The sequence below is a fragment of the Camelus bactrianus genome, chromosome 14 (genome assembly GCF_048773025.1).
Source record: "Camelus bactrianus isolate YW-2024 breed Bactrian camel chromosome 14, ASM4877302v1, whole genome shotgun sequence".
NCBI lineage: Eukaryota > Metazoa > Chordata > Mammalia > Artiodactyla > Camelidae > Camelus > Camelus bactrianus.
In genome coordinates, this window is record NC_133552.1 from 42,604,410 (window position 1) to 42,629,105 (window position 24,696).

At 39.1% G+C, this 24,696-nt stretch overlaps 1 long non-coding RNA gene across 1 annotated transcript; it reads left to right on the forward strand.

Annotated features, from left to right (window-relative positions):
* The first annotated feature begins 12,588 nt into the window (after window positions 1-12,588).
* Window positions 12,589-22,912, forward strand: LOC123613866 (uncharacterized). Its single transcript, XR_006721298.2, has 5 exons — window positions 12,589-12,849; window positions 13,371-13,623; window positions 13,959-14,040; window positions 19,947-20,038; window positions 22,784-22,912. It is a non-coding gene; the product is annotated as an uncharacterized LOC123613866 (long non-coding RNA).
* The last annotated feature ends 1,784 nt before the right edge of the window (window positions 22,913-24,696 follow it).

Here is a 24,696-nt window from a genome sequence, read left to right on the forward strand (position 1 = left end):
AGAATAAGAATAAGAATAAGAATAAGAATAAGAATAAGAATAAGAATAAGAATAAGAAGGAGAACGAGAAGGAGAAGGAGAAGGAGAAGGAGAAGGAAGAAGAGAATACAGAGATAGGGACATGCCAGTTATGTTTTTGTAGAAAGAGAAAGATGGAAAACTGCAGTCTGGGAAGTAGGTTCGTGTCCAAGCTTAAATGTATCCTAGGTATTAAGGGACACTTTTGAGTCTTGGGTTTGAATCCTAGAAGTTACCTACTCACTATCTTTGGGGGAACAGGAAAACATCTTTTTAAAAATTTATTTATTTATTTATTTTTAGAGGAGGGTACTGGAGATTGAACCCAGGATGTATACTAAGCATGCACTTTACCACTTGAGCTATACCCTCCCCCATGAAAGCATCTTTCTAATCCTCCATTTCTTCATCTATAAAATATGGCTAATGATAATTATTCCTTACAGGTACGTGTGTGTGCATGTGCGTGTCCGTGTGTGTGTATTAACTGACATAATGTATAGATAAAATGCTTAGTACAATGCTATTCAGCAAGTGGCAAATTAAGGAATGTGAACTATATGTGTCCCTAGGTAACCAGGTATGGTTTTTGAAGGGGAAAATTCACAATGAAAAACTGCCATAACAAAGTATGTTAGGATAATAATGTGAAAAATGGACTGGGGAGGGGTATGACATTATAGGCAAGGACAGTGCTTAGGAAGCTATCGCATTAAATCTAGCATGAGTAATTAAAGGCCCAAATTATACTGGTGGTAATAGGGATAAAAACAGTAACAGTGGGGGGGGGTTTAGATTGAAGAGATTTTGGGCAGAAGAAAAATAAGACTTTGTGACTGATTGAATATGGGTAAGGGAGTAAAGGCAAGAGGAAATCTACACAGGTAATTCTGAATTTTTGTGATCCTCTGATTTAGGTAATGGTGATCCTATTAAGAGAGAAGTGTGAGGGGCCAGCCAGATTTCAGAGGGGTAAGGTGAGCTTTTGTTTTAGATGTATTGTTTTGCCATTAGGATGTGAAATGAAATTGCTGAGGTACAGTTAAAGAAGCTCAGTGGTCAGAGGTTATGCCTGGGAGAGCCTCATACTTAGAGAAGTAGTAAAAAAAAAAAATAAAAAAACAAAAAAGAGGAGGCTGCAAAAAAGGCAAGTAAAGAGCTAGCAGGGGGAGAAGGAGAAACCAAAAGGTGGAGTAAAAATAGACTACAGAGAGGGGCACTTGCAGTCTGGGGTGCTGGGTCTAATCTGTAGAAAGACACTACAAAGTCACCTAAGGAATGTGCCAAGCCCACTGAATTTATCAATAAGGAGGCCATTGTTAACCTTGGAACAGACTGTGTCAGAAGTGTGGTGGGTTGGAGAGAGACCACGGTGAGGCAAGACGGCAGCAGGAGGGGTTGAAGACAACAGGTAAGAAGTTTGACAATCAAAAGAAACGAATTGTAGCAGCAGGCGGGCAGTTTTCAAGATGCCTTTTGTAAGGCAGAGAAGACAGAACAATTCAGTGGGGATACCTAGCCATGCTGCAGAGTCAGGGATTAAAAGAAAAAAAAGTTCCTAGGGCAGGAAGATCATAAAATGGCAAGAAGGCAAGGAGCTGGGATATCTCTACTTCTTAGATAAGAAGGGAGGGGGAAGTGATAGATATAAAAACAGGTGTTTTGAACTGGAACTTACATTGGCCTTGGAAAAATGAAATTTGAAAATGAAATTTGAAACTGTCTCTAAATTGGGAACTGAGAAAACAGGAACCAATAAAATGAAAATGAGGGAAAATCTTCCAAGAAAAAAATCATGGTAATTCAGCCATCTTTAGAGTAGTAACAGAATAGTAAATGTCATGACCAATATCATTGGCTGAGCAAAGTTTGGACAACTAACGACTAATATGTCGTAATTCATAGAGACCTCATCATAAAATTTCTAAGTCAGGACAGGGGAGGGGTAATAGCTCAGTGGTAGAGTACATGCTTAGAATGTGTGAAGTCCTGGGTTCAATCCCCAGTAACTCCCTTAAATTTTTTTTCTAAATATACTAACAAGGGAATGGCAAATTCAAGGTCAAGTGGTACTAGGAAACAAGGTTGTTTTCAGCTATGGCTGTGCTACACTGAGAAGGCAGGAAAACTGGCATTGCTTGTGCAACTGGAACTATAAGAAACTAAGAAGAAACGAAACACAGTTGGCTACAACAGCTTAGGATGTTTTCACGTCAGTCAACAACCAGTGGGATTGCCCAGAAGGAATATTGAAACAAACAGTGGAAGGGATCCAGAGAAAAATAAACTTTTATTTTCAAGCCACCCAATTAGAAACTGACATGACAGCATATAAACAGGTAATATGTCAGCATTGTATCACCAAACATCCTACATTGACAACCCAACCAGCTGAACAAAATGTTACAGAATGGGCCAGGCCATCATGAAGGGGAAACTGCTCTTAAGCCAAAATAAATGCAATCACATGTGACATTTCAATATGATGAGGCTTCAAAAGAAGAGCAGACGCAATAACCCTTACTAATAATGAATGAGAGGAGAGAAATACCCTGGGATGAAGAAAGACAAATAAAAGAGAAGCAGAATCTAGATCAATCAAGTTTAAGAGTGTGGACTGCATTTCCGGAAACCTGTCATCTAATCAGTCTTTGTGCCTGAAGGTCCAAATCTGTAACTGGTTGTAGGATATATTTCCTCTGCCTTCAAAGGCCGTGGCTCCCTATGCAGCAGTTTTCCCATTTCTAAGGGAAAGAGCTGAGATGACGATGATGAAAACCACTGCTAGTTTTGAAATTCTATGACATTTGATGTTCAGGCACATAGTTTCATGCAAGAAATCACACAATGTTGGCTCTCAGAAAGAACCTTGCCTTAGTAACTGGAAAAATCAGAAACCTTGGATTCTAGACTCAGCTCTGTGTGACTTATAACAAGTCACTTGACTTCTCTGTTATCAAGTTCCTTATGTAAAATGACAAAGAGAAGCTAAGTGCTCACTAAGGTCTTTAATATGCCTTTAAAAATCCATGTTTTATTGATGTGAGCAGGAGGATGGCGGAGTAGAAAGACCCTGAGCTCACCATTTCTCACAAGCTCAACAAAATTACAAATATCTGCAGAACCACCATCTATGAAAAAGACTGAAACCTACTAGAAAAGATCTTTTAGAACTAAAGACATAAAGAAGGAACCACAACAAGACAGAAAAATTGGAAGTCCTTCAGGGACCCAGAGGAAGATACAACCACAGATGGAGACTTAGTCCTTAAATCCTTGGCGCATGTTGGACTGTGAAATGAATGAGATGTAGGCTTTTGTGCTAAGTGACTGAGACTCAGTGATTAGGGTTATTTTTCATACCTAATGAAGCAATGAACAAGAAAAAAAGTATGTTTCTATGATTGGAGCCGACTGACTATTGACTGCCTAATAATCAGGTTGTCTTTGTCCAATGACATTAGGTACAGAAACAACAACTGTGTGGTGGGGGACAGAGTCCTTCCACAAAGTAAAGACTTCTTTTGGGGAGATGCTTTAACACCAAAGCACACAGATGATATTAAAGCCATAGGACTGAATAAGGTGAGTTAGGGAGGGGAGGGTAGATGGTGGGGAAGCCTGAGGATTAACTCTGACTTCTTGACCTCCAAGATGGTGAGCACCTAACAAAGGAGCCTGACAGCAGCCTGTGAGGTTGCAGGAGAACCAAGAGAAAGTGGATTCTGGGAGGCCAAGGAAAGAAGACGTGTTCCCGAGGAGGCAGTGATCAATGTTGTCGAATACTGTTAATCAAAGGAATATGGGGGCTGAGACCTGACCATTGGATTTGACAGTGTGTCATTAGTGATGTTGCTAAGAGCAGCTTCACAGAGTGGAGGTGTAACCGAGCAGGGCCCTGTGAGGCCTTCCCGGGGGCAGACCCCTGCCCCGTATCCTCTGCTGTAGCTCCTCTCTGAAGCACCCAGATAATAATATCTCATGTATATTTCCTGAGTTTTTCAGATATTAAACATCACCACCAAAGGGAAGAAAATAACTACTTGATGATGGAGAGCACGTGGCCCCCAGACCTTCTGGTGCCTAGGGATTGACAATGTTGACCACCCTGTTGCCTCAACATCAGTCAATTCTCAATGAATTCTGTGATCGACTCCCGATCAATTAGAGAATTGTGCACAGATAATCATGTACCCCGCGACTCCTCTCTCCCACCTGGCCTTTAAATATGCTTTGCTGAAACCCCTCAGGGATTTCAGGGTTTTCTTGGGCATGGACCACCCTGTCCTCCTTGCTCGGCCCTGCAATGAATCTTTCTCTGCTCCAAACTCTGACGTTTCCGTTTTTTTGACCTCAGGGTGCGTCAGGCACGGGAACTTGCCTTCGGTAGCAGTGGGGATGAAGGCCTGACTAGAGTAAGTTCAAGATTGATGGTAGAGCAGAAAATAGAGCTAGGAAATCCAGAAATCCTTTCAATGAGTTTTGCAGGCAGTAAAAGAAAGCAACAACTGAAGAGAGATAGAGTCAAGAAGTTTTTGTTTTGTTGCTCAGTGGGGATGAAAATGATGCAGAAGAGCAGAAAAAAACTGAAGATGCAGGAAACCTCAAAGCAATGTGATTTCAGAGGACAGTAAATGCCATGAAGAAACCACACAGGATGTGGGATCCAGAGAAACATTGGGATCTTCCTTTATAGTGGCTAAAGAAGGCCTTTCTGAGATGTTCAAGTTGAGATATGGATTTTTCTCAGTGGAGCGTGGGGCGGAGGGAGAGATTAGCAGAGGAAATAGGGAGTTCAGAAGACTCAGTTCAGCTTGGACCATTGGGGGGTGTAAGAAAGGAGGCCAGTGTGTCTGAAGAAAAGTGACATCAGAGATAAAGGAAAACTGAAGAGTAGGTAGGACCTGACCCTGTCCTTGTCTGTAGACCATGACAAATTTAGATTTTATGGCAAGTGCCAAAGGGAAGTCCCTGGAGAATTTTCATCTGGAGAATGTTTTCATATAATCATCAATAACATATTAATATCAACTTTATCATCTTGCATTCTTAAATCACTCTTTATGGTTTTTAAATGTCAAATTGCATCCATAGGGGCTCACAGAGTTCAAATCCTTTGCTTAAGATCTTAAGGCACCCAGTTCAGTGCAGACTAAGGATTCAAACCCAGTCCTACCATTTGCAAAGCCAGTGATTTTTTTCCCACCACTCCACAGCCTGCCCTTCTCACCCCTTGTCCATGCTCCTCAGACTTGAATCTGTCCCTATCACTATTGCCACCCCCAACAGACTCTCTGATTCTTGAACACATCAGGGTTGGACCCAAGCATTTCTCATGCTGTACCTCCTCAACATCAAGTCAAATGACCCACCTCCTGCTCAGCTTCTCCATTACTTCCCATGAGAACTCTTCTATGTGGTGTCTGTTGCCCTTCACGTGATGTGATTATAATAACTTGTTTGAAGCCAAGGGCCTTGTCTTATACTTTGGATTAATCTTACTATGCACAGAACAGGGAATAACATACTCCTTGGATAAATGAAGCAATGTGTTTCAAAAGTCAAAAGTTGTTTTCATTTGGAGCTGTAGAGTTTCTCCCTGATGTACCCTGACAAGGGTCAGTGAAATAATGACAGTGGACAATATTTCAGAATTTCTGGTGAAAGTAGGTTGGAATCACTGGAAGACATTGTATTCCAGTGTCAGAAGCAATGCTCTATAAGACCCTGGGAATGCTTATATTTACCCAAAAGATAAGCTTTTCAAATTGGGGGGGGGTAATTAGGTTTATTTATTTATTTATTTTTTTAAAAACAGAGGTACTAGGGATTGAACCCAGGACCTCGTGCATGCTAAGCACATGCTCTACCACTGAGCTACACCCTCCCCCTAAGCTTTTCAAATTTGATATATTAATTGTTTGAGAAACCAGAGACTTGCCTTCTAATAATTGAAGAGATCTTATTTTTAACGGCAAACTGTTATCGGTAAGTGAAAAAGGTCAATGTTTCAAGCAGAATGGATTGAGAATTATGTCAGATATGTAGGGCTAGGTTACTGGAGACTGATACATTTGATTAAAATCAGTAAGACTTGTGATTGAAACATATAAATTTTATTTTTAAAACCTCTAATATAGTTCTTCACTTGAATCTATTACATTTTCAGGTTAATTTGCCAGACATTTGATCATTAGTTTAGGGCATAATTCAATGAGCAAAATAACCTTCTTTGGAATAGAGAAAGGACTTCCAAATTAAAGACAATATTTCAATCAACATATAGTTCATTTTTTAGATTTCTGTTTCAAATCATCTGTTGATGATTTGTTTTGGAATATGAAAAGCATTTACTACAAAATAAAATGTAATGCTAAATACCAGCTTGAGGTCTTCACTTGGCATAGGGCTGATATTCGTGGAATTACAATCTATGTGGCTCAAGAACAATATAGGATTGACCTGGAAGGCTGAAAACGTCCCATTGGCTCAAGGGGCCCCAACCCATTAAGATGCTCCCAAATAGGAGAGCTGAGAAGTTTAGGTCGCTACCATCTCCACCATAGAAATGGGCCAAAATAAATGAAACGTCCCAAATCTTTTATTTCTTTCCAATCAGCTGCAGCCCCCCAAAAAACAGTATTATTATGATGATTTTATTCACTGCAGAAAAGTTTAAGTTGAAGATTTAGTGTAAGATATGACCATCTATACCAAATCATTCAATTTCTACTCAGAGACTATTGAAAACGTACTTCAGTATGGGCAATAAACTGCGTGCAACACAAGATTCACCGGCAGTGTAATTTGTATCAACTTCTGTCAGAATAAAATCTTTCCTTTTGAGTTTAAAGGCCTGTCATCAAAAGGCAAAAGGCAAAAACTCACCCTAAAACTGAAATTGCTTTCCTTGCTAAGAGGGAAGAATCATGGGCAGTTATAACCCTTAATCTACAGAGATTGTAAAACTAAGGAACTACTTTTACTGGAAGTCGAATTGTTAGGTCATATTTTTATACCACTAAATCCTAGCAATATAAAAAATTATCTGTCAGGAAGTCTACACATGATTCAACAGCAAGTTGGGGCTTGGAAGCCAAAAGAATTGCATAGTACCCACCTGTATCAGCTTAGCTATGATTATGTAGATAAAATTATGTGTATCTTTTTCATTCAGTAACCATTTATTCAATTCAGCAGATAGTAACAGATAATCTGCCACGTACAGAGCACTGTGTTAGGCACCACCAGAGAGGTGCAGATATGTAACATGTGGTCCCTGTTCTCAAAGAGTTTATAGTCTGGTGGGAGAGATGGATTAGTACACACCTCAGTCTAGTGTAGATCTGGCTGTGACAGGTGCTATATGAAATGAGTTTAAAGAAAGTGCTATTTATTTTGCTAGGAGGCTGAAGAAAGGCTTCACAGAGGTGAATAGTGAATAGATTGTCTCAAAGCAGAGAGGAGATAAAGGGCTTTCTGAGTAAAGGAGTAACATGAAGGAGAGGATTTAGATTTGGCTGGCAGATTGAGTCCTTTAAAACATTTTTTTATTGAAGTATAGTTGATTTACAATATTGCATTAGTTCCTGGTGTACAGCAGCAAAGTGATTCTATTATATTCTTTTTCATGTTCTTTTTCACCATAGGCTGCTATAAGTCATTGAATGTAGTTCCCTGTGTTATACAGTAGGTCCCTGTTGTTTATCTATTTTGTATACAGTAGTTAGTATCTACTAATCCTAAACTCCTAATTTATCTCCCATCCCTTTTCCTTTGGTAACCATGTTTGTTTTCTATGTCTGTGAGTCTGTTTCTTTTCTGTAAATACGTCTGTCTGTGTCATTTTTCTAGATTCCACATATACATGATATCATATAATATTTGTCTTTCTTTGTCTGACTTATTTCATTTAGTATGATAATCTCTAGGTCCATCCATGTTACTGCAAATGGCATTAATTCTCTTTTTTATGGCTGAGTAGTATTCCATTGTGTATATATACCACAACTTCTTTATCCAATCATCTGTGAATGGATATTTAAGTTGCTTCCTTGTTTTGGCTATTGTATATATTGCTGCTGTGAACATTGGGGCACATGTATCTAGAGTCTTGATAGAAAATGGTTAGAGATAAATCCATGTGGTGATGGGTTGGATTCTATAGCTCCTGAAGCTGAGGCTAGTCTGAAATCCAGAGAAGCCTTGATGGTATTGGAACAAGAGCATTGATAGTGGGTCTTATGAATCTGCTTTGATCACGCTTTCTTGTGTGTGTGTGTGTGTGTCTGTGTGTGTGTGTGTGTGTGTGTGTGTGTAAATTTTGTCCTGGGACTTCCAGCTCATCCTTCAAAAATCAGTGCCAATAAACACGTTCAGGTGAATTCTTCCTCCACATCTCTGATGCATATGGTCCTCCCTCTTTGGTGCCTCTGTAGCATTTGGATCAAACCGAGCTTGGAGTTCTTACAGGCTGCGTCCATATGAGCAGCAGGTTGGGAGGAGGACTTCATTTGTGATCCACTGTTTGCAAGGGTAGTTTTAGGTGAAGGTGGGCAATAGGCAGCTGGAATCCCCATCTGTAGCTTAGGAAGAACATAGGGTTTAAGGTAAAGATCTGGGAAGAATTTGCATAGAAATAGCCATAGAATTAGATAAAATTTAAGGAAAAAATTATGACTCAGTTTGGTACATGTTGAGTTTCAGAAGTCTATAATATGTTCATAGTTTATTTTTTAAATTCTGTACTAGTTATAGACTTACGTCTTTTCTGAACTTACAATCTAGACATGTACGATCAAAAATAAAGTATGACATTTAGTTATAGGTTCAAGGTTTTCATTGGGGAACTTTTAAATCTGATAGTAGAAAGTATTATTAATATAAAATAAACATTTTCTAAATAATTCTAGGTGTCAATATTTTAATAAGATAATTGAATGCCTAATCAGGGCACACACTGCTTACTGAGCTGTAGGTTACAATTTATTAGCAGAAGAATTCTGCTTATGTGAAAATCAACAATTAGCTTTCAAACATAAGTCAATCCATGACTGAATAAATCCTGTTTTAAGGATAAACTCATGTGTGTATTGAAAGTAGTCATTGTTCCTCCACCCAATGCCAAATCACTAAATCAGCTCAGCAAAAGGGAAAATCTGTAAAATGATGCTCTGGAAGACATAATTGATGAGTTTATGGGAAAAAATGTGAAGCTTCAGAACTTACTTAAAGTTACAATTTCAAGGAAAAATATCGTATTTATTTTGCTGCCAACAATATTGGGGAAACTGTACAGAAAGACTTTTTCTGAAGGAAAAAAGAAGTTATGTCTTTGCTTTGTCATTTGCTATTCCAAGTGTTGATAGGTTTGGAATTAGGATGTTTTTTTCCCAGGTTGGAATCTACATCAGAGGAGAGAGGAGGAAAGTTTTGGAGGTAAAGGGATACACAAAGCAAATCCTCTGAAAGCTGAAAGGAGGATGAGAGAGAATAAAGAAAGCAATTTGAGAATAAAAAACTCTTGACAAAGTTCAAGAAGGTGGGAATAGCACCAGGAACGGAGGGAGCGAGGGGCACGCAGGAAGAGAGGTTGTAAACGGATGAGCACAGAGGCAGAAGGTTATTTAGGAAAGAAAAGTGACCACAAGCTGGTGCTAGGGAGAAAGCAGGCAACAACATGGAAGGCAGACATTATTTAGTGCCAATCCATGTTTGTGGCATGCATTAATCTTCTGGGACGATGATGAAGATGGAAAAAAAAAAAAAAACCCACAACAAATTAAAAGCACAGAGATAAGCAGAATTTGATTTATGGGACTGTTAGAGAGCTCTATATAGTTTTAAAAATGATAGCTCAATATTCAAGTTCTTGTCATAACATATAATGGAAAAGAATCTGAAAAGAAAAAATATATATGTATGCATATGTATAACTGAATCACTTTGCTGTAGACCTGAAACTAACATTGTATATCAACTACACTTCAATAAAAAATTAATAAAAAAGACATAATAGGTTAAAAAATAAAAGATAGACCAGGAAGAAGATTGGAGAGGCTTAAAGGAAGAGAAGGAATTGGATCAAGAGAAGAAAGGAATTAATCTGAAACAGAGAGATGGGGTTGACTGGTGGGTATGTTTGGAGATCAGAGACTCCGTTTGACTGAAGACCATCAAGCAACCTCAGAGGAAACAGAAGGAGCCTTAAAACAGAAGACCAGAAAGGGTGCTTCAAATAAGAGCACAGAATTTAAAATAAAGAGCAAATTTAGTAAAAATAAGGCAGCGGAACATGCCTCAGCACTGACTCTCAAAATTTTGCACTGTGCACACATGATTGAGAATATTCATGTGTTCCACGCTCTCAAGGGAGTACACAGCTTCTGACAAATTAACTGTAATTTCACCTAACTCCCACCCACTCAAGAAAGTCCATCAAGGTGCAAGTGAGAAAGAGTGACATTGAATCTCCTCTCATTTCTACAAATGACTCTCAAGTGTGAGCCAGAAAACAAGAGAACGGGCAGGTCCTGAGCCATGGGCTGAGGGTTATCAGGGAAATGGACAGAGGGGCTTTTGTGTCACAACCATTTCAGGTTAAGAGAAAGGGGGTGCCCTGTGGACCTTGGGATCCTGAAAACCCCGGATAAAGAAATTGTTTGAATATTTATTTTTTATTGGAGATACTAGGGATTGAACCCAGCACCTCATTCATGATAAGCATGTGCTCTACCACGGAGCTATACCCTCCCAGCCAAGTTGTTAGATTAAATGAGTCTTGAGAAGTAAACAAAACAACACAAGTGTTAAAGGGAAAAACTTTGGGTGATGGGTAAAAAGTGAGGAGGACTGAGAGGAAGGAGAAAATACGAATGTTAATGTGAGCGGACAGAGAATCTGGGCCAGGGTCCTTAGAGCAGAGGTGGGACTGCCGTCCTGGTCTTAGCAGACTTCACTGTTGGGCAGAGAGCAAGCGTTGCCTGCAGATCTGGGTTCAGGCTGAGTGATGAGGCCAAGCTGCACGGCAGCCCTTTATAAGGCAGCCTTCTTGTTCTTCTGGTGATAACAGACTAGGGGGCCAGATACCTCAGCTCTTTTCCCTTCTGTCCCCTTCCTTCAGTTTATGAAATCTTCCTGGGCAAACGTGTGTTTTTAAATCTTTAAGTACCACTCACTCAAAGGGGATTTTCCACCAGGACTTACAAAAAACGCAGATTACACTGTAAAAATGCTTTTCAGTCAATAAAAGCCCTGTTTTACTGAGCAAATTTCTTTATGATGTTTAACTTTGGTTCAGGTCCCGATTCCGAGAAGTGAAATTTGGTGGCGTGAGAAGGAAAAACAACGTGGAAAGCAGAAAACCCCAAGATAGCCATTTAAAACCCCACAATCAGACCTTGTTTATGTGATACGGACTCAGAGCTTTCTCTTAAAAAATGCACGCGATTAAGAAAATACTTTGAGAACCTAATAATAGGTCCCTGAAACCTGAGAGCCACCTCTCATCTTTCTAACTCTTGGGAAAGCAGTTAATAAGAACTTATGTTTTTTAATACACTGATTCTTAGCAACAAAGTAGTTCTTTAATTAGTACAAAACTTGAATAATGCATTGCCTATGATGGAACGCGGTACATAACATTTGGTAACTTGTACCGGCAGATTCGTTTACATATGTCACCGCCGTACCTGTAATTTAGTTTAATGCCAGGTCAGTGCGCCAAGTGCATGTGTGTGTCTGTGTTTTTAAAGCTTTCCCCAACAGTTGTTTCACGAGGCTTCACAATAGTAACTAAGCAGTGTTTACATTAGGAAATGCAGTGACAGTCAGGCAGCCACAATGCTCTTCACTCACACCCAGGCACTGAGTGGCTAACTTTGGGGGGAATTATTTAATATTATCTTTAAAAAATAAGAAATACTGACTGAAGGTGTAGTTAATTCGTTGTGTATCACTTTGCCAAGAGGTGTGCTGTCTTTTAAGTGAGTTAAATCAAAATAAAAACATTGGACTTGAAATAAACACAGGAGACCCAATCACATGATGCGGAATTCACAGAAAAGACCAAAAGCAGATGATTTGAAGGATCTTTTTTGGTTTTCGGGTTTTTTTTCTAATTTCTCCCATCATGAGAGACAGGTTTCTAATCCAGGGAGTCATTTCTTGGCTGAGAAATCAAGTTTTTCCCACGTGACCAACTTGCCCCAAAGGAGGATGTCCAAAAAAGAATGCGTGCCAGGCCCTTTCTACATCAATCTCCATCAAAGCCATCTTGTCTCTGCAGGTGCTGTAGCCAGAAACATGGAATGAAAAAGGACTCCCCCCAAAATGAGGTGACCTCAACTCACAACTATGTAAAACTACTCCTCTCTCTCCTGATGAACTGTCAGTAGGAAGTGTGTCGTTTATTCCCTCACTCCACACCGGATTTAAATGGGCAGATAGCAGCCGGATTTTAAAAGTTTCTCGTCCTGACTTAAGTCCCCAAGATTTAGAGTATTTTGTTGGTCTGAATGTCTAACCAGTGCAAACCTTAGCCGTCCATATTAAAGCGGAGAATTCCTCTCTTTGGTATTCACAAGCATAACATACATAATCCTTTATCGCTGGCAAAGCTATTAGCTTTTTGGCCTTTGGCTGGTCGATGTATGCATTATCTATAGTTATTGCATGCAAGTGTTCTCAACTGACTTGCAAACCCTTTGATCAAACCAGCTAAACTTGATTTTCCAGATGATTCAAGAGACAAGGCACACATCTCTCAGCTTTACAAGTCCTGGCAAGCAATCAAGACCCCATGCTCCCCGACTCCCTTCATCGGAATCAAAGGTAAACAGGGAACCAACCAGTCCTCATTTGAATATGTAGCAGCAAGATCTTGCCTCGACATTCACAGTTGTAGCAGCAGAAGGAAAAACAACCGTCGAAGTAAGAGAAAGGTTTCCTTGGCATGGATGCCAAACTAAATAATGACACCCAAAGCAAAAACACGCTGCGCTGAAACTCGACTTCAGTCGAGTCAGCCTACTTAAAACAAAGCTTTTTTTGTGATTTCAACAGTGAACATTGTACTTTGCTCTGGCAGCCATTTGTGTTTTGAATGATCCGATTATGCATAAATCCCCGGCCAGCAGGCCTTTCAGCACCTCCACCCCGTGAGTGATTTGAAAACACGACTGAAACTTTCTATGCACCGTGCCCACCCCTTTCTTCCTCTTAACCTCTTAAAACACACACTTCGCGAGTGACAGTGTTTTGACAAACATTGTCATTGTGTGTGTTCCCTCCTGCTGTTTTATGACTGTGGAAATATCTTGCGAAGATCAAGGTCTCTACTTTCTATTTTCTAGAACCTCGGGATCGTCATCAGCCCGTCATCCACTTCTTGCTTGGTCGAGGCCACCATCCTGATGACTTCACTTCAGCAGAATTGCTTGAAGTTGCCGTCCGTGTCTGCCTTTGAAATGTGTGCAGTTCGTAGTAGAGAGGCAACAAACACAAAGCAAAGTGTTTTTCTTTTTTTCAGTTTGATCCTTTGTGTTTTCGTAGTTGAAGCAGTGATGTCAAGGTCTTGATGTGAACAGTGACCTGGATGCTTGGTTGGTGAGTGGCTGACTGGACTAGCAAGGTGGAAATGGTACACGTTTGAGACCATATGGTGGCTTGGAAGGGGTTAAAGAAGCAGAGGAACACTCTGCTGGGCCCCACTTTTCTTTGGAGGAATTCAGAACTAGCAAGGCTGGCACCGTCTGCAGAGAAAGTGCCCTTTTAGAGGCAACAGTTCTTGGTACTTCCTGAATTCAGTCCCAGAGCAATTCTCAGTTGACTTTTTATTTTTCCTTCTAAAATTAGAGAGCTGTCCTTATCATTTTGGCTAAATTCCTAAATGTGCCATCACATTCTGTGTCTCAGGATGCTTTCCTTACCTCTCTCTACAGCATCACCTGTGAGCTCCCTGTTCGCTCTTATTTGGCACAGCAGAGCAAGTTGGTTGAGGGCTGCCTCTCCCACTGGGACCAGGTAGGTGTGAGTGACAAGTATGGTGAAGCCAGAAATGACACTTTCTACCAGGGCAGGCACTCCTAGGGGGTGGCAGAAATTGGGAGGCAAATTCTCCACAGTTAGTCTCAATGCCCCATTATAGCCATAGACTGATTTCTTCAAGCCAGCTCTGGTGCAGGGTGAGTCCACAAACCATCATGGGACTTCCCTGAAAAGTCAGTCTTGCTAAGACAAACCTTTAAGAAAAAATAGATACCTATATTTAGAGATAGAAAATTCTAGTGGATCTCAGTAGCTGTTGACATTTGTTACTCTTATGTGTGTATGTGTGTGTGTGTATAAAACTGTATTTTCCTATTTTTTCCCTACCCCTCTGACAACTTGTTCTCAGTCTCCTTTGCTTTTATTCTCATTCTAGATATTTCAGCGAGATAATGTTATCTACCAGTGGAGTTTCAATTGCCTACTATAGAGGGAGGAGTCCCAAATCAAAATCTCGAGGCAAAACTACTCATCAGGGCTTCAGAGTCATGTATCCAACTAATTACTAGACAGCTGCTTTGGGATGTCCCCCATATACCTCAACCTCAGCCTGTCCCAGACTGTCATCAGGTACACAGCCCCTTTCGCCCTGTGACTTGTGATCTGCATCTCAGTAAATAGCATCATCTTTACCACATTTGTTTAAGCCATAAACCTGAGAGTCTTCTGATTCTTCCCCTTTGCTGACTTCCCACTGAATCAAACAGAATCAAACCAGGTCTCTTTGATTCTACCTCTCCCAAATCTCTCAGATCTACTGATCTCGCTCCATCTTTTCAGGCACTTGTAACACGTGCTCTGCATCGTCTGCTGCCTGGATTATTAGCTGGACTCCTTGCCCTCAACCTTGGAGACTGACCTTTCTAATCTATAACTCAGACCTGCCATTCTGCTGCCTTAAATGCATCAATGGCTCTCCCTTGCTCTTAGGATAAAAACTAAGCCTTTTAACATAGTTTCCAAGGTCTGTTCCTTCTTGGGATCTGTACACCCTATGGCCTTATCTTTTTACCCTTTACCTCTTGAATGGCACCCTTCAGATACTCTCTTTTACTTCTTGATACTCCTTCGTGCTGTTTGTTGCTTTTTGCCGGTTGTGTCTGCTCCTCCTTGTATGTGGATAATGCTACTCAGCCTTCAAGTCTTGTCTAGACGTGGCTGTTTAGAAATCCTTCTCTAATGTTTCAGCTCTGGCTTTAGCCTCTCCTGCTGCCTCTGTACACTCCTGCCCATCACACATCATAACAGTCCCTGTGTTCATGTAGGATTGTCTCATTAGGAGTTTCTATTTTTCACTCTTCCTCCACTGGAAGGGCAGTGACTTGTCAAATGTCCAATATGTAGTAGGCAGCTAATAAATATTTTAGGAAAAAAAAAGAACAAATGAATACAGCAAAACAGGGTCCACCATTCTAGCAGAGCCTGTCCTCCTGGGTGAGACAAATAATATGTCTCCTTCATTACTGAATTCGGGACAGGTAGGATCGTATTTAATTGAACAGAGGGAGGAGGGTAAGGAAATGTTAGGGCTTGCAGGATTCTTAAAGATCATCTTCTTTTATAGATGGAATAACAAAGACCCAGAGAAAGTAACTTACTTCATTATCTTGTAGGATGACTCTTGTAACTCCCACCCCAGCATCCTCTTTTCTCAGGCTTTGTAATTTTTGCTACTTTGATATGTATGAAATAGTAGCCAATTTTTTGGCTTGTTTGTTGGTTTGTTTAAATGTGCATGTCCCTGCCTGCTACTGAGTTAAACATATTTCTAATATTTATTGACCAAGTGGGCTTTCTTTTTATTCAGTTACTTATTTATATCTTTCTTCATTTTTTATTGGATCTTTTTTTCTTACACATTTTTAGGGATTCTTTTTATAGTCTTCATACGAATTTTTAGTCATTTATATGATTTGCAAATATCCAGTAAAATTGAAAATACATATCTTTGACCCAGTAATCCTATACTTAGGCATATATCCTTGAAAGAAACTCTCACACATGGCCAAGAAAACATTCAAAAGGATTCTCTTCCTGTGGTGTTGTTTGGAAAGGCACAAAATTGAAAATAAATATACGTTGAGAAGAAAAAGAGAATGAATCATTAAATTAGGATATATTCACATAATGGAAATAGAAGCTTAAGTGAACTGATTTTGCATGTTAGCAACATAGCTGATGTCAGAAAATATGTTGACCAAAAAAAAAAGCAAATAACAAATCAATGCACACAGTACTCCATATATGTAACTGTGATAATCCCACAGAACAATTCTAAATAATATTTACAAGCACATACATATAAGGTAAAAGTGAAAGACACAATGCAGACACAATTCTAGGGAAGAAAACAGAATAAAAGTAGGGTTTTCAACTGGGTCTGCGACTTTTTTCTTCTTTCAAAGAGATATGTGGAAAATATAGGTGTGTTGATTCTGAGTTGTGGGTAAATGGATGTCTGTTATACTGTTCTCTGCACTGTTTTTGTAGGTTTGTGTAGGTTTGTGTAGATTTGAATGATTTCCCAATTAAAGAAAAAAAAGTGACAAGGTATGTTAGAACCTTCTTTCAAACAGCAGGGACAGATTATGCACATTTTTGAGGCCTGGAAAAACAGGATGCGTTTGAGGAACTTATAAAAGAAGGGAAGGGTTCTAGTGATGGGGACAGATTCTAGTGAAAGGCAGATTATGAGATGCTTTGCTAGCTGGCCTCAAGTTGGGTAGAGTCATGGCCCTAGGAGCATTATCGCTCCTGGAAGGAGAAGCACATCAGTGAGAATACTGCTATTTGATTAAACCTTTTCAACCTGCTTATATAAATAGATTACAGGAGCAGAAAAGGAACCCAAAGACCATCTGGGTCACATCCTTCATTTCAGTCACAGAACAATGAGGCCCAGAAAAGTTAACGTGTAAAGAAAAGAGAAGGCATTTCATTGAAGGATATTGGGGTACAACAGAGCCAACTGTTTAATTTATTTACACTGGCTGACTTCTTAAGGGATCTAACAATTAACTGTATGTTGCAGACAGTAGGTTTTTGAGAGAATGGGCAGAGGATAGATAAATTTTGATTAGGAGGTGTGGATAATGTTTTGACTAGTGGGACCTAACAAGGTAGGCTTTTGAGTGTCAAACAGGTGACACCAAGTGGGCATTGCCTGTGACATTGGGTGTTTAGAATGAAGAGACATAGAACATTGTAGGGGGACATTGGAGTTAAACTGCCTCACAGTTGTGCCCGAATGGGTCCTGCTTGCTGCCTGCTGAGTATCATTCTGGATTCCTCTAGGCTTTTATGACTCCAGTGAAGACTATCTCATTAGGTAGCCCAAAGCCAAGAGATAATGGTGAGTGCCTTCTGTGAAGATCTACAGAAGGTGGCCTACAGGGTCTGAGCACTGCGATTTTTCTCAGGAACTCTCTTCTGATATGGGCAGGTTGTGAGACCTGGGAAGCCTCAGGGATGTCTATCTACCAGTGAGCTCACTGTCAGGTCCAACCCCAGGGAAAGATAATGGAAGCAGCATGAGCCACTTTGTCCAAATTAGCTCATCCATCAGCTCTCCCACCATAATTGACCTCACATTCTCCCAGTTAGAGATACTGATCTATGGACACCTGAGGGGCTTGATATCTTCTTTGGTATGAACGTAAGTGGTTGATCAGAGAAGATGTCCTTCTGCAGATATCTCCAGGAGCTTTTCCCACCACATATCAATACTATGACCTATACGATGATGAATCACATTAGCTAATTGCCTTTTAAAAGGTCTAGGGAGCTCTGTCCTAAAGGGGTGAGATGCAAGACTGGCAGGTCTCAGCGTGTTGATGAGAGGCTAGACCAAATAAAAAACATCAGAGCCTTAAATTTCTCTTGGCCCGCTCTTACTCAGACATCTTCAGATTACTTTACACATTCTCAGAACTCTGCATTTTTCCTTTGCAGCACGTATCAATATTTTAATTAAATACTTATTTGAGTGCTTTGTGTTTAATGTTTGTCTTTCGAGATAGACTATAGACTCCATGAGTACAGGGACTACATCTTTCCTATTGTTTGCAAAATACAATGTGTACTTTGTAGTTTACAGTGGACATTCAACTCATGCTTGTTGAATGTATAAGTGATTGAGTGAGGGAATGAATAAGTAAATGAGTGTAAGAAAAATAAAAGTGAAGAATGAATGAATCAATGCATGGTGTCGGTAGAACAGCAGAAATATTAATGAGAAGGATAGACCTCTTTAGGCCACTATGGGTGGGGCTTTGTCCTTCAATCAATCAACTCGAGGTGAGGCAAGGAGGAATAAATGTTTTAGGGGAAGGAAGGAAAAATCCCTGGGTAAGGGAGGGTGCCAAGAACTTGTTTCTGAGAATAAAGGAAATCAATTGTCTCTGGAAGTATTCCAAAGTCCAATTTGACCTATTTCTTAATTTTTCTTGGGTTGGCCACATCAGAATGCTCTGAATGATTACTGCAATGTCACCCCATAGCCTCAAAAGACAATGATATCTCCAGGAGGACCATGAAGGTGTCTCTTTAAATATAGTTAGTCATTATGGAGTTTGTAAGTTTTGGGCCTCAGTAATCCTCAAAATCTTTACACAATGCTTTGTTGTAACTGGCATTGTCTTTTATGACTTAATTGAACTACTTGTTCATGAGGTGACTCAGGGCATAAAGGCATTGCATAAATATGAAATATTATTACCATACCATAACCATTCAATTCCAGATGACTTACCTTAAAGAACAGTGTATTCACTTCCACTTTCCCATGACATTTAAATCTTGGTTTATGAGATTCCCAGAAGAGGAAGCACAAAACAATCCAGAAGAACAGAGAATTCAGTTGTCTTAGGCAATTTAGCTGCCCTCCCTGTTTACCTTATATCTACATTTGTCAAAAATATCAAACTCTTATATGATGTAAAATATTTTATCTTTGATTCCAGGTTGAGGAATAGAGGTACAGAGTTCATGGTGATCATCACCGATCTTTACTTCAAAAACTGATGCTTCAATTCTTCTTCTGGTTCAGAATAAACTAAGAACTCCATGTTAATATTGCTCCATTTGAACATGTTACATGTACTCACAGGCTAAAGGAGCAGTTATAATCAAGTTTGGTTTTGCTGTACTATTTCTGTAATAAGAGCACACCATTAGTATTTTCAAAAATGCAACCTCCTTGGCCTCCTTTTGTTGAAATTGAATGTGTACATACAATATGAAAGTGTTCCCTTCTTTTTTTGGAATAGAAAATAATTTAATTTTTTTAATGAATAGACTTTATTTTTAAAAGCAGTTTTAAGTTTCCAGAAAAAATGAGCAAAAAGTACAGAGAGTTTCCATTACTCCCTCTTTCTTCACCCCCCCAGTTTCCCCTATTGTTAACATTTTGCATTAGCATGGTACATTTTTACAATTGATGAACCAATATTGATATATCATTCTTAACTAAAGCGCATAGTTTATATTAGGTTTCACTCTTTGTGTTATCCTATTCTATGGGTTTTGACAAATGCTAATGCCAAGTATCCAACCATTGCAGTAACACTGGGAACAGTTTTACTCCCCTAAAAACTCTTGTGCATTACCTATTCACCCCTCATTCCTTCCCTTAAACCCCTCAGTGATTGAACTTTATGAAAAGTAGAATCATACTCTTCTAGCAGCAACATAGAATTGTGCCAGAAACATGACAAAAATGAAAGGGACATGTACAAAACTTAGTTCTCATGCTAGTATGATTATTATTTTCATCTTTGTATTACTCCAAGCTCTGCTTTTGAACAATACATTGAGAAGTATGAATTTAATGAATTTCTCAGAAGGCTTATCAATTAATTCTTTTCATCTATTTTTGACTGTAGTGTTGGATATCCCTCAATGCCCCTCAAAAAGGAAAATGTCTGGAATAAGAATAGAAATGTTCTTCCTTCCTTCCCTCCCCCTTTCAATGAAGGTGAGTGGTGCTAACTTGACAACTGTGGTTCCTTTGGAGTGCAAATTACCTCTCATCCCCAAGTTGCCAAAATAATCACCTACCCCCATCAGGAACACCCTTTTCAGCATCTGCAAGACATCATAGAGAGCTTTTATTGAACACCTACATGGGCACGGTGCTGTCAGGATTGACTTGCAAGAAGGAACTATTTGACAGTCATTCTTCATACGAGCAGGAATTTCTCAGCTCCGTAGCAACTGGACTCCCTAAAGAATAGCTTGCCTAATTCATATGAACATTACCTTCTTTAGCCTTCATGGAATCCTCTCGACCATGGTCCTAATTGTTTCTCTTCTTAGTTCAAAAAGAAAACCTGTTGAATCCATTGCCATGGCTGCTCCTCTAATTAATAGAAAGACTGTGCTGAGTTTAAAAACAACTAACTCTTTTCATGTCTGAGTTACTTTTAGTAACTATTATAAATTATTACCCTCCTCCACATCAGAGGTGTCTTATGACTAAAGAACAGACAGCCCTCATGACGCTCTTTAACAATGGCTCTTATGTTTCTTTTGGTAAACTCATAATGTTAATTACACTCTGCAACCGATGGAGCACCTTCCATCAAGGACCTCAATGCACCTTACAAATGTCATGAGTCATCAAAGCCCTTCTATAATGGAGGTAAGCATCCATGGCCACAATTTTACAGTTAAAGAAGCACAGAGAAGATAAGTGTTTTTGTTTCTTAAAGTAGAATATGTTTTAGTCAAAAGATCTAGTCATCACTTACAAAGGCAGAGAAACTCAATTAATATTTATTGAATGAAACTTAATGAATATAAACAAATGAAATGGCTCATCAACATGATCTGGTGATCCTGGCAATGAACACCTGGACCATATTAATTACTTTAGTGAGTGGCAGATGAATAGATCAGAAATTATCTACTGCTTGCTAATTAATCAATGTATCAATTAATCAGTGTAGAAATCTTTTCTAGTCAACTAGCATAATGATATAGCAAATCTAGAAAATGGAAATTGCCATTTTTGTAACATGATACAGAAATACTGAAATTTAGAGCCAGAAGATTCCAGAGATTATTTTGTCAACCACATTCATATTTCAGGTGGGAAAATGGAGGTCCAGAAAGGTTAATAAGTGGCTTGCATGAAATCACCCAGCTTTTAAAGCCTTACTTTAATTTCTTTATACTTCCCCGTTTTAGAAAGGGTTTAATTTGGTTCAGTCGCTCAGCCAGTTAGTGGCATCACTAACCATAATCCAGGCTCCTGACCTGAATTGATCCATCCCCTCACTAAATTCCACTTTAAAAAACTTCCACGAGTATTTTTCTGCACCCCAACTATCATAAAACCATAGGCTGTGAAAGTCCTAAGGAGACTGCTTTTGCTGATCTTCCTGATTTAATTTGTAAGGAATCCAATTTTTCAGGAAGTTTAAGGGAACCATTCAAGATCCCACAACTAGTTACTGGCAGACATTGGCCTAGAGTCCCCATCACCTCTCCTTTCACTGCTTTGGAATCTGGAATTTTAATCTATTAATCTGGATTCCAGTATCCAAAACCACCAACGTAATTTTGTGTTGATTTTTCTGAAATCATCTTTTACTAAAGACAAATGAAAAATAAACAAGCTAATAGTAAGAATTTTAAAATGAAAATTCAAAAATGTCCAGGGCAAGTCATTGGGTCAGTAGTAATTGATCCCACCCACTTAACAGACACAACTCATGTTTCTCCTAAAAAAAGATTCTGCTCATTCATTTGATATCTTCTAAATAGTTATTTAGGGAGCATAATGATATAGCAAATCTAGCAAATGGAAATGGCCGTGTGAGTTCAGATAATTATGACTATTATTTCTCATAAGGACACTGAGTGCTGAGTTTTCTGAAATTGCTGGGTTTTCAGAAGTGCTGAATTTTCAGAAACTGAACTATCTCCATTAAGGTTTCACCATTGTGTATTTTTATTTATGATACAAATTGGCAACCGCAGGTATATGTATGTAACCCTCAGTGAGCAAGAACATCTAACTAAAACAAGACATTGATTCTTTTTTTTTAATAGACAATTTTTTTTTCAGAGCAGTTTCAGGTTTACAGCAGAATTGAGGAGAAAATACAGAGTTCCCACATAGCCCTCCCCACCCACACATATATACTCCCCTACCCCCAACATCCCTCATCAGTGTGGCATATTTGGTACTATCGATGAACCAGCATGGACACATTATTATCAATCAAATTCCGTAGTTTTCATTAGAATTCACTCTTGATGTTGTACATTCTGTGGGCTTTAACAAATCACATGTAGCCACCACTATAGTATCATACAGAATAATTTCATTGCCCTAAAAATCCCTTGTGCTCCATCCATTCATCCCTCCCACCCTCCCTCTCTCTCCCCAAAACCCTGGAAACCATGATCTTTTCATTGTTCTGTAGCTGTGCCTTTTCCAGAATGTCATTTGGTTGGAATTGTACAGTTTGTAGTCTTTTCAGTCTGACTTCTCTCATTTAGTAATATGGACAAGACATCGATTCTTAACCATCACTTATAGTTAAGAGTTTCTAGCATTAAAAAAAAAAAAGAGTTTCTAGCATTTTTATGTGTTTTAAGTTTGTATCATCCCATTCTACAACCATAATTTTTTAATTAAACAGGATTACCAAATAAAACAAGAATGCTTGAGAGAGTTTTGAAGTTGTATTTTTTTCCTCATATTTTACAGAGCCTTCCTTCCTGTAGCAGTTGGCACACAAATATACACATTGGATCATCTAGTCTACCTTTTTTAAAAAGAAAAAAATTCTAAAATGAAAGCTGTCATAGCAAATAAATCTTGCAGCATTATAACCTTTTCCATTTGTGTGGTGTTTTTAACTAAAGCTGATAGTGATCGTGGGCATTTCTTCAGAGATCACTGTGAGCTGATGAAACAGACTGTTCCCATTAATGAGACGGAAAAGGTGAGGACGCGGGGGTGGGGACAGGGTGACGAGGGGAGTGATTAAAGACTTTCCTTGAGTCTTCCGTTAATCAAGTGATCCTGCTATGTCCTCGGTTTTAATGGTAGACATTGCAGTCGTAGGGAGGTGGTTTTGGGCCCTGATTCTGATTCTGAGATTACTCACCTCTAGATTCACTTGCTGCTTTTACATCGAGTGTCCTTGACACACGTAAGCTCATCATGTGAAAATGATTCCCTGCTATTATTTGTACAGAAAATTAACCATAGAGCTCTACATTACTCTGTTTATCTCTCTGTGGTACTAGGGTCTTTGAAAGGTTGTAAGTGGAATTTGTACTGTGAGTTGAATATTAACAAGATAAGGAGAAGAAACAAGTTTCTTCTTTCCTTTGGAGCCCCAAACTGGCCGTGTGAGCAGGAATATCAGCTCAAATGGGCAGGCTTAGCTGTCCCACCTCTACACCCAGTTCTGCACTAAATACCTCAAGACAACTTAAAGAGATCACTTGAAGACAGTCTAGATTTTCTGAGAAAAACCAGCGTCCTCTGCTTTAGTTAAATACTTTGTCTTATTAGGAGAATTCTGTAATTTTAACATGCTGCTCTTCCTTTAACTTTCTTTTTGAAGTACAGTCCTTTCTTGGTATCCAGAGGAGATTGGTTCCAGGAGCCCCTACGGATACCAAAATCCGCGGATGCTTAAGTTCCTTGTATAAAAAGGTGTGGCCCAGTCGACCCTCCATATCGCCAGGTTCTGCATCTGTAGACACAAAAGCAGATTACATAGTAGCATTACCAACGACATTTAGCACAAGAAGCAAAGCATTTCAAACTCCTTAAAGAAAAACATTAATATTCTATTTTATTCCTGTATTTTGTAAGTACAAAGACTTATTTCTATAGATTTTTCCTCTGGCGGGCTCTTACCTTCCTTTCCTTGTCTAGGGTCTGAACTTCAATGTAACACAGGCAAGGAATCTACAGAAAAATATTCTAGGTGTGTATGTAAATGGCGATTAGGAAGAGAACATTGAGACAGAAACTTCGAGACAGTGAAAATGTTTCTTCGTTCTTCCCTAGAATTGATTGATAAGTAAACCCAGAGGCACAGTTTTAATTGGTGGTCATCACACTTCATGGTCTTACATCTTCCATCATCTGATAATACCAAAGCGTTTAATAGCTGTTGAAATGGAACCCTCATGACATCTTTTCAAGTTAGATAGATGACTTGAATTACTAGCTTCATTTGTTAGAGAAAGAAGTAGGAATGTTAGTGTGTATTACCTGAAGCCCCAAACATTGGAAGCCTATCTAGTTACTAAAAGCATAACTTCAAGTTCTTGCCCTAAGAATTTGAATCCCAGTCATTTTAACAAACAGGAGTTCTCAGCTATGTTCCATGCACTAAGCTGGCTGAAAATTGTAGCGTAGTTGGGAAAAGAGAATTAGAGGTAAATCAAGGTTGGTTTTCAAGCCACTGATTTCTGCTTTTAAAATTGTGACTGTTTAGAATTATGTACTTTTCAATATATTGTTTTCTGTAGTTGGAAAAAAAAGTGTAGAGAGCAATGTGATGCCCAATAAAAAACTCAGATTATCGGATGGAATGAATCCCTAGTAACTAAGTTATTTCAGAATAAAATGCATATATACTTCTATACATGATAGAA